Source organism: Ambystoma mexicanum, chromosome 1q (genome assembly GCF_040938575.1).
Source record: "Ambystoma mexicanum isolate Mex_15411 chromosome 1q, UKY_AmexF1_1, whole genome shotgun sequence".
Classification (NCBI taxonomy): Eukaryota; Metazoa; Chordata; class Amphibia; order Caudata; family Ambystomatidae; genus Ambystoma; species Ambystoma mexicanum.
This window is the reverse complement of record NC_090922.1, coordinates 353,530,168-353,549,399: the sequence shown is the minus strand read 5'-3', so window position 1 is coordinate 353,549,399 and position 19,232 is coordinate 353,530,168.

Genomic DNA, 19,232 nt, shown 5'->3' with positions numbered 1-19,232 from the left:
ATCCAAACCCACTCTTGGTTTTTGAATCAAGCAATGGGTTCAAAAGAGCTGATAGTGTGTTTTATTGTATCGTGGCTTTAAATATACAAATGTACTTTGTTTCAAATGTTGCCATACCTGTTTATTGCGGTTTTTAAATTTACCAAACAAATGAGAGGAATACATATCCTGGCTTCTTCCCAAAGTTAATGGTGCGTTTCATGAAGCAGACAATAACGGACAATTGCCTTATTACTCTGCTCAGGTTATAGTTCATGGTTTTATTCTAACATCTGTTCTTCTGAAATGACCATTAACTGAATATCAATTTCCCTGAATGCTGGTTGACCAGTCTTCTCATGTAAAATCTGCCCATCCATGAAAGTTCAGAATTTGAATAATATTTGGCTAATTTCTGTACTTTTTCCTAGAAGGCCTTTTGTTCTGAATAATCACAGCTCTGTCTGTTCCTCTCTGTTAATAGATTAGCCACTGATAAATGTAAATATCTGTTTTACATAAACCCTGACTACTGCAACCCTTGCTTCAGAGGTGGGCCCGGATCAACACATTTCAGGTTTAACTTTGGCTCAGCGGTTTTAAGGTTATATGTAAAAAGGGAACTAAATTATTTTTCACAGTTATTGACAATTTAATAAATGTAGGCCTTAGCATGCTTAACTCCCTTTCCATAACATATACTAGACATTGTATCATCTTTTCACAGAATAATAAACCATTATTTCTTTTTATTCTACATGTTTTTTAAGTAACATTGCTACATAAGCAGACACATTCTTTGCATTAGGCATTATACTGTGAAAATAAACATGTATTTCCATTATATTTAACACTAAGCTGCATTATTAAAAATCCACCTTGTTAAGTGAAATGCAATATTTGTGAAAAGCATGCTCATATTTAAATAGTAATCTATAGAATGCCTCTCTGATGTTAAGTCCATCCCTGTGAGTCATTCACCTCTGATTGGTCAGGCGTGGCTGGCCCACGGGGGTGCGATGGGTGGAGCCCCACCAACAATGATACTCCCCACCATGTCCACGAGTAACAGGAAAATACTGTCACTCATGGACATGGTGGGACTGCACTGATTGTGCTGCAGGGAGCACTTTAAGGAGCCATCCCCACTGCACATGCACAGTGCAGGCCGTCCCGAGCCAGCACTTAAGATCAGAGAAACAAGTCTGGAAAGGATGCCGGGGGTGTTAGGAAAGAAACACCCCCAGTCAGCTCAATGGTGTTGTGCCACTGCTAGGAAGAGCATTACAGCAGCCTATTTGTGACACATAGCTTCTATTGTAATGCAGCATTACGTTTGGAGCTGTGTGTCACACTTAGGCTGGGCCTACTCGCAATAAATGACATTTTAGAAGCAGTATAAAACAGAGAGTTTAGTGGTAGGGTGATTATATTAAGAAAATATTCCCTTGTTTGGAAACAAATGAGGCATTGCTTTCCAATTACAATATAATTAATGTGCTTGGGGTGTGCAGGGGTTTGAGACTATTGGGGTAGAAAATCTGTCCACAGTAGGAAAACGGGAGTCAATTGAAACACAGTAATGTGCAGTAAATCGTATTTATATAGATAAATAACTACAAGGTAGAGGCACATACAGAACATGGGAAAGAGTGAACCCCATCACAAAGCAATGCATGACCTAGGAAAGAACTCAGAGAAGTGTTATTACTTCATGCCTTTTACCACAGGTTCCTCCACATCAGCCACTTGCTGACAAAGAAGGGTTTCTAGTTTTTCAGTGGGCATTTAGTGTTTCAGCTCCTTGCTGGCTGGCTGTCTTGTGATAATCAGCGGCTATTAACACCCGGCTGTATTTCCTTAACTATCCATTATAATGTATGCACCCCATGGGTGACTCAGACTGTTTCCCGCTCCAAGCAAGCGGGCCCAAACCATCATGTTGAAATGGGCCCCCAAACATCTTCAGCCAGGCCTCAGTACTGTTCAGACCGTGGCACTGGCAGGCAAGTGGCCAGGCACTGCAGCACATTTTGTTTCATTACTTACAAAGGCTTTGGGAAATTGAGAACTTGCAGCAACTTGAAACTGCTTTTTCAATTTCCCAAAAACCCTATCCCTTCTTCATCACGCTACCAGGTAAATCTTGTTTCATTCCTGCAGCTGAAAAATGGCCCTGTGTACTGTCAGTAACCTGGCATCTCTGGTAGTAGAATATTGTGTGGGTTCTCCCCTGAGAACTGCTTGTATCTTTTTTTTTCAACACTTTATTAATTTTACAAAATAACCAACAAGTAACTAATACAAGCATTCATGTAATATCAGAGTTACAATTCCTTTCTGAACAATCAATGAATACACTAACACAATTTAAGAATCCTATGATACAGGCTTGTACTATAATAACTGTAATGTGGCACAATCCCCACTAACATACATTGTGCTTGGACATAATACCCACAGAACACATCGAACGTCGACACAACATTGAAAAAAAGAAGGAAAAAGAAAAAGAGGAAAACAAATAAAATAAACAAAAATAAAATGTAAAAAAGAAATGTACATATACCCTCCCCCAGCCAGAATTCCTCCATTAACCCACTTCACACGATAGTGATTAAATACCTACCCACCACAGAGGCTGTTAACAGGTGACCAAAGTTCTAAGTGATCATCCTCTTTATTTCATTTTTGAAACAAGACCTTTTCAAAGTCAGATAACACTTGCACATCACTCACCCAACCCGCCACTCGTAGTTTATTCCTTGTTTTCCAGAATTTTAATATTTGTTTTACAGCCACTAATGGCACTTTGTCAATCCATTGACTATACTGCCTAGCAACCTTACACCATCCTCTATTGGCTAGTAAAAGGACTTGCAAAGGCATCCTAGGAAAGATCATTGATAATACTGTATCCATTTTGTCCAATACATCCCCCCAAGATTCCTTCACCCTAGAACAATCCCACAACATATGAATAAGAGTACCTCTCTCCTTACCACAACCCCAGCAAACAGCATTTTCAATCAATGCCCTAACCATACATACACGCCGGAGTCCAGTACAGATGTCCCAAACCTCTCTGGTGTGTAAGTCTCTGGTAGTAGAATATTGTGTGTGTTCTCCCCTGAGAACTGCTTGTATTTTAGATCTTTTTCTATAGCTTTTCTTGAAAATTGTGCTGTAAAATGCACCATTTCCACTCATTTAAAAAAAAATTGCCGGGGTAAGAACCCCCCCGGAAGGCCTTTTGGGAGTCGGGTTCCTGGAACATACATTTATTCCCCACCACTTTAAAAGTTCACCAGCCGCCACTTTGATTGGTCCACTTTAATCTGAACTAATCAGAGAGGTAGGATGCTGTTTTGAATCGTGGATCTGGAACAGACACGCTTCAGTTACCCAGAACATTATGCTGGTTCCCACTGTGTCTCAAACTCCTGCCAAATCCAGTTATTAGGTTTAGGTATTGGCATGGGCTATTGCAGTATTCAAAAGGTGATACAAACGGGGCTGGCAATTGAGAGAAACATTGTGCGAAGTTCAAGAATCTAATAGAGTAGCTAAGAAGAAGAACTCAGTGTGTCACCTTATGTACCAGTCCCTCTTGCAAACAGTGGTTTCCAGTTTAGGACCACATAGCCAGGCGTAAAGAAGTAATTGGTCACATAACAGTATTATCCTACCATATTCGCTCTCCAGCCAAATGTGCAGTTTTTCTAAGGAATAATTAAACCAAGACTCTCCAGTGAACTCAATGCATGCCATTTGGTAGCTTGACTGATTTCAAGGTTTTACGGCTTGGTAATCTGAACAGGGTATAATGTTCAGTGCCTCGAAATTCAAGACAATCAACATGATAACAAATTAAATGTAGGTGGTACTGCCAGCTGTGCTTGGGATGTCACCATGATGGGTGAAGTGCTAGAGTGGAGGCAGAGGAAGTGATGGACACATGCAGATTAGAGGTGAGGGAAACATGTTAGCTAGCAGGCGGCTGAGAGGTTAAGAGGGTGACTCAGAGGTATGAAGGTAGGCTTTAAGTTTGGTTTTGAACAAATCCATGTGGACTTTTTCTCGGATGTCTGGAGGAAGAGAATTCCATGCAAGTGGATCAAGAAGAGAGAAAGAACGGAAGCGAGAGGAAGCACAGGGTGGGCGAGGAGTCACAAGGGTACTCGAGGAGGCAGGGCAGAGATTACGAGAAGGCTTGTAAACTTGGATAGAGGAGGGTAGATACAGTGGTGCCTTACTGTGGATAGATTTGTGAACCAGGAGCAGAAATTTAAATCTGGCCCTGTTTTACATCGTCAGCCATCCAGACTGGTGAAAGTACAAGGAAGTAGGTGTGAAGTGAAGGAGTTCATAGAGAGTCCTGGTAACTTTGTCCAAACAAAGTAAATTCTAAAAATGACTAGAACATACTCTGAACAACAAGACCATCAAAATAAACAAATATAATTCCATAATAAAAATAAAAACTAAACAACTAGCTAACAGAAATTACATATTAATAGCATCAGAGAAAAGGTTATTTTAAGTGGGCCCTTAAATCAGTTGGTGGGGACAAAATTCTACAAACATGGCGCTTTAGTATATTGTATTGGCTTGAGGCTCTTTGAATGAGATTGACAGGGATAGAACCACTGCAGACTAAAGGTAGACATTTTCATCAAATCGTTGGAGGCCATTAAGTTCATTCCATGGAAGAACTTGTGCTAAGGGATTTCGTTGAACATGTAATATATGCTTGTCCTGAGGTAATTATTTCACACAGCCAACATTTATGCTCTGGTTTTTGACTTAGGCATGGATTTATGATACCTCTGTTGAGACATTTGCCAGCATAGAAATGTTAACTGTAATAGTCTCTCCATGCCAATCAGGAATCTTCCTGAAATGGGTCATACAATCTTGGGACAGGGGAATGGCCGTAGTAATGTAAGTACCTGAGTCTTGAACAGTGCTGCTGTGCTGTTTTGTTAGCCTCTTTGTGCTTGGTCCTGCAAGAGAGATGGTGTTGATTGAATTAGTCTGGACAGAGAGTGAAAGAGCGAGAGGCAGAGACCGATAGAGATAGATGATGCAAACCTGAGATGTTGATGTATGCAGACTTGTTTTGCCCCTTCTCCATGTGCTAGTATGTTTCTAGTTAACATTAATTATTATAATAATTGGTTATTTATAACACACTTAATTCAGAAGAGGTTTCTAAGCATGGACCCAGGATTCGAACCTGTGTTGCTCTGTGTAGTAGGCGAGCATGTTTCCACTGAGCTATAGTTAAGGTGGCATACGTTACATAGGGTTTGAATTGCCATAGGGAAACCCCATGAAGGTAGGCTTTAAGTTTGGTTTTGAACAAATCCATGTGGACTTTTTCTCGGATGTCTGGAGGAAGAGAATTACATGCAAGTGGAGCAAGAAGAGAGAAAGAACGGAAGCGAGAGGAAGCATAGGGTGGGCGAGGTGTCACAAGGGTACTCGAGGAGGCAGGGCAGAGATTACCAGAAGGCTTGTAAACTTGGATAGAGGAGGGTAGATACAGTGGTGCCTTACTGTGGATAGATTTGTGAACCAGGAGCAGAAATTTAAATCTGGCCCTGTTTTACATCGTCAGCCATCCAGACTGGTGAAAGTACAAGGAAGTAGGTGGGTATCACTGGTCAGGCTCTGGCGTGGCTGACCTCTTTCCTTTCAAATCGACCCTCCCAGGTCCAACTGGGGTCCTTCCTCTCCGACATCTTTTTCTCCACCTGTGGTGTCCCCCAGGGATCTAATCTCTCTCCCTGGCTGTTCAACCAGTATCTGGCACTCCTTGCCCACCGCATCGCCGCTCTCTGCCCTAATTTCCAGTGCTATGCGGACGATACCCAGCTCATTTTCAGGCTACCCTCATCCTCCCCCTCTCCTTCCCTCATCTCTGACTGTCTGTCTGCTATCCAAGAATGGTGTGCCGCCAATGACCTCTGCCTTAATGCCAGTAAGACTGAGATTCTACTCATCGGTACTCCCACTCCCTCCTTCCCTGCAGCTCTCTGGCCTGCCTCCTTTGGCCCCCTCCCTGCTCCTACCTGCAAGGCAAAAAACCTTGGGGTCATCTTCGACTCCACACTCTCCTTCTCTCCTCATATTTCTGACGTCGCCAAGAGGTCACACTACCAGCTGCACCTCCTCAGAGGTATTCTTCCCTTCCTCTCCTTCCCCCAGAAGCTCACTGTCTCCCGAGCCCTGGTTCTCTCGAAGCTGGACTACTGTAACAGCCTCTATCTTAATCTGCCTGCCTCCACTCTCCGCCCTCTGCAACTCATCCAGAACAGAACTGCGAGACTTGTCCTTGGCCTCAAGCCCAGGGACCGTATCTCTCCAGGACTGAAATCTCTACACTGGCTCCCAGTGGCTGCGAGGATAAAGTTCAAAACCCTCTGCATTGTCCACAAGGCCTTCTGGGGCCTGGGTCCTAAATACCTTCAACTCTCTCTTCCCAAATATCTTCCTTCCCAAGCCCTTCGCTCATCCGCCTCCAACTCCCTCAGGGTTAGCCGCTTCTCGAAGCAACGAGCTGGGGGTAGATCTCTCTCCGCGGCAGGTGCCTCCCTCTGGAACAGCCTTCCTGCCTCCCTGAAACTTGAGGAGAACCATCTCTGGTTCCGGAAGCACCTCAAAACCTTCCTCTTTGCTTCTGCTTTCTCTCTCCCTCTCCCCTGCTGAACAGCTAATTAATTCTTCACTGAAACTGCACTGATCCTGCAACTGGACCACTCTAAACGGCCTCGGTCCTGGGCCCAGCCACTCTCCACTTGCACTGATGCCCTGGAACCCCTCTGCACTGCGGGACTGTCTCTGTATCCCTACAGCCCCCCCCCTTCCCCAGCACTTGTTCTGCACTTATCTTGCACTTGCCACCAGCTGGCCCTATTTATTTATTACTTTACGCCACTTACCTTGTACTGCACTTCCCCCCCTCCCCTTCCCCTTGCACTTTTCCCCCTCCCCCACCCCTGCACTTGCGCGATCTGAATGACACCTGGCCTAGTAGGATCGTTGTCTGTCTCCCCTTGTTCCTCCCCTCCCTGCCTCGTCGCGCCTTGAAACACCTGTGTATAGGCGCGTTACAAATACCATATCATATCATGTGGTGGTGTTCTACTTGGTTGTTTTCTAACATCCTCCACTCAGAGCATGGGTAGTTGTGTAATGACTGTATTGTGATGGGCTAGCAGAAACAATTTAGGATGGGTACAGTATAACGTTATAACACACTTTGGTCATTTAAGTCTCACAACTGAGTTCCCTTTCCCATTGAGCATTGATGAATGGCATTTTGAGAAATGTAGGCTTCCACTAGCTATGTTCCCTTAAGTGAATAGCAAACAAACATTCCTCACCGATTGAGATGATGTCTTTGGAATGCTGGCGTGAGGTCATTACTGATGGCTATCTGGGCTCCTATCTGAACCCAAAGGAATCGTTTCAAGAGAAATGGGTGACAGTTTGAGGTTTAAAAAAAGGATAGTTTAATTTTGAACACACAACTTTGATTTACGAAACGGCTTGTCAATTGACATTACAAACAATAGGCAAGAAAATAATATGTGAATTTAAATCCCCCAGTGTACTGGAGGGATAAGTAAGTGTTTTATTAACATAGCAAAAACCAGAAAATGATGGGTGGAAACCTTTGAGCTGCTGCTTTTCTAGCCCTGTTGATTCCATTGGGTACAATACCAGTCCATTGTTTTTTAGCTTATGTGTGCCATACCCAGAAATGTCAATATATGCAGAAGGGGAGGTGATAATAGAGACTGTCAACTGGTTTATATTTACAATCAGATCATAACCTTTTCATGGCAAATGGAGCATTTTTGGGCGATACCCCTCCCCATCACACACGGGAAAGGGGTGCATCAAAATCTACCATTGATTATTTGTTTATGACTGCAGACTTGTTCTCAAGGGTCATTAATTTTGAAGTCAGTGAACAATCTGCAAGTGATCACCAACCTTTAACTGTGGTTTGGCAGTGGAATCGTAATGTGAACGAGCTTAACCAACAATGGTACACTCAAAATGTACAGTTCAACAACACAAAAACTTGCCTCAAATGGTCAAAGAAATCCCTTATTGAATTTGAGGAGGCAACTCGTCAGCTTTCTGGAATGAAGACTGACTCGTACATAGATATTTTGACCACCTTGCAGAATATCCATCTTGATAGGAGACCACAGCAAAATCATGAACATACTTTTGATCCTATTTTACACCAAACTAGAATTATGTATAGGAGAGAGCTAAAAGCTACTCTTAAATTGCCGTTAAATCAGTGCATGGAAACAAGAAAAAAAAATCAATGTCGATATCGTAATTGGATACGGACAAGAAAGGCGAGGCTCTTTCAATCTGATAGTGAAACCTTCATGCAGACTATACTAAATAAAGACTCTGGTCAAGTGTGGGCTTTGCTGAATAAAATGTCTAATTCGACACAAGCTTGTGATCAATTAAGCGAGGTGACTGAAGCCTCATGGCTTGCACATTTCTCGAGTCTTTATGCAGACACAAAGTATGACAGTTATAAGTATGAGAATCAGAGCGTAACAGGCTGCCACTTAGAGTGTTCTGTGGAAATAACAGAAGAACTTATAAAAAAATCATCCTCGTCTAGAGCGGTTGGTCCGGATGGCCTAAGTAATGCCATGTTTAAAAAAAATCCAACTAGATGGGCCTCTTTTCTGAATAACATCTTCCAACAGATTATAATTTCCAAGACCATACCAACGTCTTGGAAATCATCCCTGATTGTGCCAATTTTCAAAAAGGGAGATAGAGATGCCCCGTCTAGTTATTGCCCGATCGCATTACTTGATGCCCCAAGCAAGATCTTTTCACGGCTAGTTTTGAGAGATTTTGTTAAGTGGTCTTTAGCCTTCAACCAGCGCAATCCGAATCAGACAGGATTTGTAGCAGGGCTGGGAACAGTGGTTAATTTGTTAACCCTTAATGCGCTAAAATCGCAGGCTCAAACCCTAAATCAACCTGTCTACTTTGCTTTTGTCGACCTTCACTCGGCATTTGATTCAGTTTCTCGAGTGAAGTTATTCGACAAACTCCAAGCTGCAAACTGTCCTGCAAATCTGTGTGATATTATCTTTGGCTTACATTCACTGACCTCAGTAAGGTTGAGACTGTCAATGATGGGTCTCTTATCTGCAGCAATTTGTACCTCAAGAGGGCTGAAACAGGGTTGTATCCTTGCCTCGGCCCTCTTTAACTTTTTCATTCACGATGGGATGCAGGCTTTTATCCCGGTGCCATCAGACTCTCTGAAAATGAATGGTGTTACAATTAAGGCATTGTGGTATGCAGATGACCTGGTGTTAATTTCTAAGACTCCCATAGGCCTGCAGCTTCTGTTGTCTTCATTGAGCTCATACCTAGATACAAATGAGCTAGTGTTAAACATAAACAAAACTCAGATAGTGTATTAAGCACCGGAAACGTCTAGAAGAGCGAAGATGGATTGGAAAATCAAGAATGTGAGTGTGGAAGTGGTGGCAAATTATTTGTATTTGGGGATCTTGGTTGATGGATCTGTGCAAACTGAATCACAGTTGAGGTCTCTTGAACATAAATTGGTTTCAGCCATTTCACAAACAAGAGTGATACTATACAAGTATGGGAAATTTTCAATCAGCCCTGCCATTACAAACTGTCGACAGAAAGTGCTGCCGAAAATTCTTTATGATCTGGAGACCAAAAACATAATTAAAACATCTTTTCTAAATAAGTTAGAAGCCAAATTTTGGCGGGCGGTTCTTCATTTGTCGCAGTGTGTACCGGGACCATGGCTGAGACATGAGTTAGGTCTCACTTCTTTGATGGCAGAATATGAGTGGCGGCTATGTGCACTTTTTCGTAAATGTTTAACATACACACGAACAGATAACATCTTGGCCACCCTTTCTGTCTATATGTTAATATCGTCTCATAGTTTTGTTCACTCTTGGTCAACATATATTATGAAAATCCTCGCCAATGCAGATGTGAGTATTGAGACTCTCATTATGAATCCTATTAAAGCCAAAGAAAAAATCTTTAAGAGGGACTGGATTCTAACCAGGAATCTGTGTCTTACTTATAAAGATTTTGATGTGACTGCCTTTCCACATAAAAAATTAAAAGATCTGGAAAGCTATTTGTATAGAGCTCCTTCACCCCAGATACGTTCCTCCATCTTGTGCTTTCGCTTTAATCTAGTCCCTACTCGGGACGTGTTAGCAGGGAGACATCTTATTAGCGGTGAAGAGAACTTTTGCAGATTTTGTGCGGATTCAAATATTAAGGACACATTAAAACATATAATAATTCAATGTCCAGCACTAATGGATTTAAGAGTCACATTCTTCTGGAAACATCTGACATTTTTTGGCTGGATGACCCCAGAGTAAAGATGGCCAACCATCCTATCCACCAAAATTATTAGTATCCGTATTGCAACTTACAATTTCATGAATACTCTAAATTTGAATGGCGATACTGAATCACTGATGGCTTAGAAGCTTATAGGCTGCGAAGACCACAACAAGATAAAGACATTTGGTCCGAGCTTTCATAATCACCACATAACGTGGTGTACTTTGTGTGAGAAAATCTATTTCTGCATCTTTTTGAAGGACTCGTAGATCACTCAATATTGTGTTGTGTAAATATGTACTTATATGGGAATAAGGTCTAATGGTTGGAATTTTAATTATATTTTATTATGTAAATATGCTAATGTGTATATGAAGGCGTTGATAAACTTTTGTTAGACCTGTTTTTCCCTTTCTTTTAATTCTGACTATGATCGATTTATTTGTTTTATCTTTGAGTGTGATGTTTCCTTTGGATAAGAGCTTAATTGTTGTTTCATATATTTGCAATTTTTCTTTCACAAAAAAATTGCTAATTTTTGTATGCTTCCTTTTCTTTTAATTTTTTAAAATGTGAATGAGATGTTAAATTTGATAAAAGATCAGTTTCTCAGCTAAATTCAATAAAAAAATAAATAAATAAAATAAAGTACCTTCATATTGTGATTTTAAGAATAGATTTGGAACTAAATGGATGTTTTATGTTCAGGAGATTTGTAGTGCATGCCCTTAACAAGAGGCATTTATGTTCTGAACTTTAATGCAATTGAAAAAAAAAAGAAGTGGAAAAAGAAACCTGGTTATGGGAATAAATGCCTTTAAAAAACAGTAGATTTCTAAATGTAGCACAAACCGTTATAGAATGAAAAGCAGCATAGCACAGATTCTAGGCCTGACGCAGGAGAACAGAACCACTCAAGCCAGCTAGTGTCTTCCTTTGCATTCTGGGGACAGGGAGAAGTGGGCCAGAGCTAGCACACAATGTCCTGACAACAATATATAATGACGGAGGTTGTGCCGTAGCCACAGAAGCACAATGGAGTATGCAAGGTTTTAGGAGAGATGCTGCTCGAGATGCATTCAGGGCAAGTGATGAGGCGTTGGAGGATACGGGGACATCGCTTAATTTAAGGATAGACAAGACATGACTTTCTGAGCAAAACACAGACGCTTGATTAAGCAGGTTCAATTATCCAGATAGTAGGAGTTGCCATTGTCCAGTCCAGCCAAAAAGGCATCAGGAGCCATTGCAATCTGATTAGATAGTGTTAAGTACATATTTCTTTTTCATAGGATGTACAAAAGGTAAAAGCAAGTGCTAAACCCAAAATTAAAGTGAAGATTAAGGGATTAAGAGCTATCAATAGTGTATACATGTTATCGATCTGGATCTAGTTTTTAAAGGTTTAACCATCTCCACTTTTAACTTGCATCGATTCACTATTGTGGAAGAAAGTAGTGAAACATCATTCTCATTTACCTTGCACCATACTCTTTCTAAGTACAACAGAAAGCAGAAAGATGGTGATTTTTTTTAATGACATGCATTGAATCATTGATTAAATCAACTAGCTTATCAAGAAATTCACTCTGGGGTCAGGTGAGATCAGCAGAGGTGCCATGTCCAAAGGTTGGCATCTATTTTTGAGGCACCCCGAAATGAAACTGGTAATGTTTTCTATTAGAGAAGCCATAAGGGCAACTTTCAATAGGCGACACTTTTGCAGGTCAACAGTGTCCAAGTATATTTGTAATGTGAGTTCCCATTTATGCCCCATTTTCCATTTTTCTAACTACCCCATTTCCCATCTTTTCTATTTCTCTTACCCAAATTCGTTATACTTACATTATTTTCCTTTTTGTGTCAACGTGTGGTTCTTACAAAAAAACGTTGACAACTTAGCCTTTATTCTGGTCAATATTTAACAGATTTGTTTTATATGGCACAATGCTACTTCCGTGATTTAGAAGATAAGCGTAAGACACATCAGAGACGATAGCAGAATAGTCTTAATGTCTTTCAGCTTTTCATTATGATCAGCCAAGGAGGGCTTGAGTTTCATAGCATGAAACATTCAGAAAAATAACCAGGTGTGTGAACGACGTTCAGTTAATTAACAAACTAGCAGTCTAATTTCACGTTCTCTCCTTTTTGGATGTCGCCAAAGAAGAGAGGACACCACAAATCCCATCTTCCTTTGCTCTGGAAGATTCTTGAAAAGTGTCAAGGATGTACCACCCTGTTCTTTATAGGAACAAGCAGAATACCTTAACGCCCCTGCCCTGATCCACATGCCATTCATAAAACAGACCAATATGCCAGTGTGAGTTGGGTAAAGGGTTGAGGATGTTTGTTCTTCTGCTGCTTGGCTTATCACAGTAGATAGTTTTCAGGGTGCCGCCTAACATCCTCCTCTTCTCCAAGGGCAGCGGGTAGATAATATACAGTATGGCTATTCCTACTGTTGCTCAAGGCCCACTTCTTTCTGTGTAAACCTTCCCCTCTGTTTGTTATCCAATTATACTTAAATCATTACTTGGACTATGGTAGAAATCACTAGATTAAAACACCTTTAAAAATGGTTAAGTCCTGAAAAAGTATGGACTGCCTTCACTGAAGTCATCAACAGTCAATTCACAATTGCCTTTGACTTTCACTTAAGCTTCTTGAGCCCTGTAGAACGAAGGAGGAAACCCAGGAATTCAATAGGTGCCACATGGCAGAATCCTTTTTCTAATTTATTTGTAGACAACCAATATTGTTCCAACCTTTCCATTTCTGCTTTCACTTGCTGAATATGTCCTTTTCATTTGCTGGGTAGATCAATATGCTTTCTATATAGACTACCACATGAACATTGATCATGTAGTATTGCATTTATGAAGAGCTGCAGGAATGCGGGAATTACTTAACCCGGATGGTATCATCTGATTCTTGTACAGCCCATACTTTGAATACAAAGCAGTTTTCCACTCATCACCTGTTCAGGACTGTTCAGTGTAAACTGTTGCAGATCTTGCTCGGTAAAGTTATACAGATTTCAACAGCAATGGCTCAATTCTTGTTTCTGTATTTGTAGCCTGATAAATCCATGCACATGCTTAACTCATACCCTTTCTTGGACACAAAGAACACACGGCGATGATGCAAAGGACGTTGAACGGTAAATAAACCTGTCCTCAATTTACTTTAGGTGCTTGTACTCTGTTTCAGTCTGACTACATGGAATCTAGACCATGGGTTTTTGATCAATTTTACAGTCAAACATACAACGAGGGGGCAGAATGTCATCCACTGTTTTGTTGAAAACCTCTGCAAAATCCTGCTACTCTTCAGGTAGTTTCTCTTTGCTGATATTGGTTAGGACAACGCCGGTCACACCCAACCAAAGTAAAGCTACCACCAGATGTGTTCACTAGGTCCTAGGCCTGAAAGTAATCTTTACTGTATTCAGATTCCAAATGCTTTATGTTTGTTTCCCAATATATTGTGACATTATGCAGAGTTAATCATGGCATCCCTAAAATAACTTTAAAGCAGGGTGTGTACAACAAATTGACTGAGATATTTATTCTTGGTTGTTATGGGAACAAGGGACTTGAACCTCACACATTTGTGTCGTCACTAGTCCTGATGTCAAGTTGATCCCATCCATGGCCCAAACAGGTACAGCATATTTCTAAGGTTATTCCATCTCCATGAAGTTTCTATTTGCAGTGAAGTCGATCATAAATCAAAACATCACAATAAATGACCTTTGGAATGACCAAGCCAACTGTAATCATGAAATGTTCTGTTGGTGACTGAATAATATTAGCTGCACTGTTTGTGTTCCTATTTCACTATTGCTTAGCGTCTGTGATTTCCTGGTTGAGGACGCTTCTGTTGTTTTATTCCCTGCTATACATCTAAATCCTTGCAAGACATTTTAGGGTTACAGGGATATCATTAACAAAATGCCCTAATGTTCCACATTAAATACACAGTGTTCCACTTTACCATTGCTCTTTTTCCTTGTGTGTCAGGGGCCAAAGACCACTCCTGTCTGCCTGCCCTCTAACTGATGTTCTGAGGGTCGAGAAGGGGTATGTCTACCTTTTATCTCACATACACACCTGGCTTTTGCCACCTCAGGACCTATACTTAATTCAGCTGCTAAAGATAGATAATGCACTATGCGATTATACATACTCTTCCTCTTCCTCCCTCTCTTGTTTGTGACCTTCCCCCTCTGTACATTACTCCATCTCACCTCCATCTCACCTGCAACAAGGGTCTATGCAAGTTGATATGCTCATATATTGTGCTCAGTCTCAGGAAACTGCTTTCTAAGGTGGTTTGCTATAATGGCTGAATGGTCTTAAAGTCCTCCTCGGGATACTGTCTTCTAAGTGCTGCTGCTTATACTGAAATGATCAGAATAACATTGTTCAGGTGCAAGTAAGTGCTCTTCTTTGTGGTTATCAGGCATGTCACACTATATGGAACATATCTATGAGAAATTGGCAAGGACACATACTATGGAGGAAATATCCTTCATAGTTCTTTAAGGGTATTTTAATGCGAATTTGAGCTTTTTTGATGAGAAATCTCCTTCAGCATTATGCCGTCAGCTGTATGGAAAAACACAACCATCTGACAATAATGTTTGCAAAACTAGATGAGCAGAATGTATGTGCGCACAGGATTTGAATATACTCAGATTGGAGAACGTGGATTACGATATTTCTCCATTTACTTGGAGTGTGCTACTAAAGCAAGCATGAAAGATGATATATTTGTAAATTACACTGCCTTAGACCCATTTGATAATAATAAGGTTATTTATAAAGTGATCATACTGGCCCTACTGCCATGATGAATATTAGTGTATTTCAGACCTGTATCAGGTAATATTATCCCCATAAATAATGTCGCACATAGTTGCCGGGAAATGGCATAGGCAACATTATTTAGGGAGATAATTTATAGGGTAAATGGGAGCCGGGGTGTCCCCCGTTACCTTTAAAAAAATATGGGGATTGCGGGGGTGTCCCCTGCATGTACCATGTGGTAATATCGCCGGAAATAAATGGCGCCATTCTTGTATGGTGACATTTTTTCAGGGATATTATCACATGGAACCTTCCGACCTACTACAAGCACTAAGAGGTGATAGAGTTACAACACAATGGAAACAGAATAACTTAGAGTGAAAAGAACTTAAAGAACATTTAATGAGTATACGGAAGGAAACTTTAGTATTGTTCTCACTGAAGAAGATAGTTTAATGCCTATGCGTAATATAGTTTGGATTCATACACTTATACCTCTATACAGTCAGGTTATAAATAAGTTATTAAGGATGGAACAATAATGAATTACACCATTTATGACACAGAAATTGTATTTAATAAATGTGAGATTTGTTATTATAAAATAAAGTATCCAACGTTTAACAATTAGTACACAGTGTCACAAATCATTATTGTAACTGGCTACAAGGTCATAGACCATCCATCATGACCGCATATTGGCAAGTGAGGTTAAACTTTCTAAAGAATCATGACTCAAAAATGTTGGTGACTGTTTAAACATACACACGGGAGCTTACTCCAATAACTGAGGAAGGATGGCTAACACACACTGAGGAAAGGTTTGCTGACACGCATCATGTGATAACATCCTTGGGGTAAGATACCACTCTGAAATATTATTTGCCTGCCTGAGGCCTCCAAGAGGGCGAATGATTACATGAAAAACAGCTTGTTTGTCATAGGTGTAGTGCTACTAGGCATCCTGTGAAGAATCTACCCAGGTGAGAGAACCCAGAGGGCTAGACATTAAAAGTGCTCTTCTTTAGAAGGCTCTGTATTACTTGATATATCCAAAATACACTCCAGATTTAATAAGTGTGTTCTTCAGTGGTGGAAGGTGTCTTCTGTGCAGAAAGAGTCAGCATACGAATTCCAATAGCCAGGTGGGGAAAGTCATATACTAGACCCAATTCAAAATGTTACTGTATTGTAATAAAGGCCAGGCAAGCGCTGCCTCAGCAGGCCCATATTTATTTATTTAATTTGTTGATAGCACCCAGACCCGGAGGTATCACTGTGCTAGTACATGTCTTGGAGTGATAGAATACAGTCATAGCATGGTGGGTATGGTCTTATACATACCCATACATACGTGTTGAACAGTACAGTTTGACATTTATTTCTAAAAACAAGGTGAGATTGTTCATCTTGGATACAGGGAGGAAGGGCATTCCAGAGCGTGGGGGCAGTAATGGTGAAGCTAGCTCCACCGGCTCTTTTTCTGCTGAATCCAGGTGTGGGTAAGGTCATGCTTGTGGAAGAACGCAGGCAGCATGGTTTGGCACTTTTGGAGATGCATTGGTTAAGGAAGGTAGGTGCCGTGTTGTGAATATACCGGTGGGTGATGGATAGGATTTTAAACTAGATGCATGCTTTGATTGGCAGCCATTGGGCCTCATGTCTTGCTTGTGAAATGTGGTCTGTCCTCTTCAGGCAGCTCAGAGTGTGTTATTTTGGATAACATGCCACATAATTCTATGATCTGTTCTATGAGGGTGGAATAAACATCCTATTTGTCGCAGAAACCTGGTTAGATGATAACTACAAAGTCAGAAGACACAGCTGTCTACCCGACTACGTCAAATGCACACAGGCAAACAGAAAAGGAAAAATAGGAGGAGGACTTTGAATAGCCTTCAAAGAACACCTGAAAATAAAAACAGCTGTCCCTCTAAACATCACAAACTGTGAATCCCTCGACAAACCTCATATTCATACTCATCTATAGACCACAGACCTATGACACAACCTCCATAGATGCATTCATAGAAGCCATCATGAAACTGGCCATCAAACACGATCACCTGATGGAGCAACACACAGAGCAGGACAAGCTCTGGATGCAATCTTTGCCAAAAAAACTGATCTCAACTGTGCCACCAAATACAAATACTCTGGAGCGACCACCTCATTATACCGTTCTTGATTCAACTACCAGCTAAAGCACCCAAACAGCCCCAAAAGTTACCCCTGATCTGGAAAAGAAACTGGAATTCCATCAAAAGAAGTAACTTAAAAGAACAACTGGAATCCTCAAAACCTTCAACCGCAACCCTGGACTGAACTGGCCTAGATAAAAAAGCAAACCTAATCCGGAAATGGATAGCTGAAATAATAGACAGCATCTCCCTGGAAAAAACCCTTCATCCCATCACAAAACACCACACCTCAATACAATGAAAAACAAGTAGAATAGAGGAATAACTACGACCAGGCAAAAATAATAAATTAGCAAAAGCAAATCAGAGCATCCAAAAAAGGAAACTCTCAAAGCCGAAAGAAAATGCTATGACAATAGAATCACAAAAGCTACTAACACCCAGAAAGAAATATTCAACCCAGTAAATGAGATGAGAAATCCACCTGGATGTAATAACACACTGGTGCCTTCACAAAAACTATGCAATGATCTTGCGGAACACTTTAGAAAATAAAATCACTGACATACTTGGGTCATACAAAACAGACCAATCAACCAGAACGTGCACCATGCAGTACCTACCCTCAAACAACAGAAGGAGCTGCAAAGCTTCACCCAAATATCAGGAGACAAATTCCTCAAGATGGTGAAACAAGCAACAAAGCAGGCTCCCGAATGGATCCCTTCACACCTGACATATATAAATCAATCCTTACACAGGGCACACCATTGGAATGCCACAGAAACCTCTTCAACCAATCACTCTCAATGGGGAGAGAACCATAGACTTTCAAATCTGTGTATATCTGTGTACATCAAACCACTCCTCAAGGATACAATGGGCGATGTGGAAGACCTCTCTAACTACAGACTGATATCAAACATGCCCTATCCGGCAAAACTACTAGAGACCTATGTCTACGAACATACACCGGAACACATAGACCATGAGAGGGACAGAGATGGCACTTCTCTCTATTTGGGATGACCTAAAGATCAATGAAGATTCCAACACAAACTCGGCACTGATACTACTTGACCTCTTCGCAGAATTCTACACAGTTAGCCACAACATCCTCTTCAAGAGACTGGAAGAAATAGGGATTATCGACACAGCGCTACTCTGGATCAAATCATTCCTATCTGAAAGGTCAGAAACAGTATGGATAAAACCATTCAAATCTGCACCGCGGGACACCACCTGTGGAGTATCACAAGGATCCTCCCTATCCCCACTCCTCTTCCACATCTACAGGGCTCCACTAATCAACCTTATCAAAAGACAGAGCTTCACCTGCTACAACTATGCAGGTCAAAGGAAAAATTTGAGATCAGGAGTGTGCAGGAAACCTAGAACAGTCACAAACCACGAGTAATCTAGGTGCGTATGAATAATAGCTACTAGATAGCTGATTGCTCACACATGAGTTGAAATAAAAAATGGTTTTATCTATAAATATTAAAAACCATAAATGATATCATGAATATACACAACACATAGTACAATCCATAAAAGTGACAACACAAAAGTTCACTTATTAATCACAAAAAAGCAAAGTCTAAATTACAATTTGTAAAAGACTTAGTTATTTAGTGGTGACACTAGTCTAATTAATTTAGACTCAATATTTCAAAATAGTCGGGTCTGAGATGTTGGATCCCTTTGAGATATATCCTAGTTGCAGTGTCACCTTTTATCTACAACTGTCATTGTAGTGTTCCAATAACCTGTGCTCAACATGTTTCAGTTCTTAAAACCCAATAATTGGTGAACCTTCTTCAGGAGCTGGTAAATAGGGTCACACTTCATCCAAGAGTCCACATATTAGACCCCCTAGCTA